The sequence below is a fragment of the Cetorhinus maximus genome, chromosome 34, assembly GCF_964194155.1.
Source record: "Cetorhinus maximus chromosome 34, sCetMax3.hap1.1, whole genome shotgun sequence".
Lineage (NCBI taxonomy): Eukaryota > Metazoa > Chordata > Chondrichthyes > Lamniformes > Cetorhinidae > Cetorhinus > Cetorhinus maximus.
This window is the reverse complement of record NC_135912.1, coordinates 8,254,072-8,254,790: the sequence shown is the minus strand read 5'-3', so window position 1 is coordinate 8,254,790 and position 719 is coordinate 8,254,072. Positions and strand designations below refer to the sequence as shown.

At 50.1% G+C, this 719-nt stretch overlaps 1 non-coding gene across 1 annotated transcript; it reads left to right on the top strand.

Moving 5' to 3' along the window:
- The first annotated feature begins 407 nt into the window (after window positions 1-407).
- trnaq-cug (transfer RNA glutamine (anticodon CUG)) lies at window positions 408-479 on the top strand. Its single transcript has one exon. It is a non-coding gene; the product is annotated as a tRNA-Gln (tRNA).
- Window positions 480-719: the final 240 nt, after the last annotated feature.

Below are 719 nucleotides of genomic sequence, written 5' to 3'. Positions count from 1 at the left end.
TAAAATGCCGTTTCACCGCGATCAGGTTCTCCCACCAAAATCACGTTCTCCCGCCAGTCAGGAATTGAAACATCCGCATTTGTGACTTTATATAAGGGGTATGACTCTGGCAAGTTTGACTTCTTCCAGGGCTCTGAGGTGGGCGGGTGCTGCTTTGACCTACCTGGGGGCCACTCATAAATCTTGAGTCATATGAGGTGTCCAGTAGGACCAACTACACCAAGGCCGGAACGAGGTGTCAGCTGTGGCTCAGTTCATAGCACCCTCGCCTTTGAATCAGAAGGTTGTGGGTTCATGTCCCACTCCCGGAAACCAAGAACTGTGAATGTACTCGAAAGAGTTACATGCGATCTCTTGATAACTCGAAAGAGTTACACAGGAACAGACTGAAACTGTTTTATCCTCTCGGTTCCATGGTGTAATGGTGAGCACTCTGGACTCTGAATCCAGCGATCCGAGTTCAAATCTCGCTGCAACCTTGTACTTTGAGGTGTCAGCTGTGGCTCGGTTCATAGCACCCTCGCCTTTGATTCAGAGGGTGGTGGGTTCATGTCCCACTCCCAGAAAACCAAGAACTGTGAATGTACTCGAAAGAGTTACAATCTGTGACTGCTGATAACTCGAAAGAGTTACACCAAGGGTGGACACGGGAGACAAGCTCATTGTGAAAGGGCGGCTGGTGGGGTCGGGGTTTTAGGGTGGAAAGGTGGCGTGAAGGC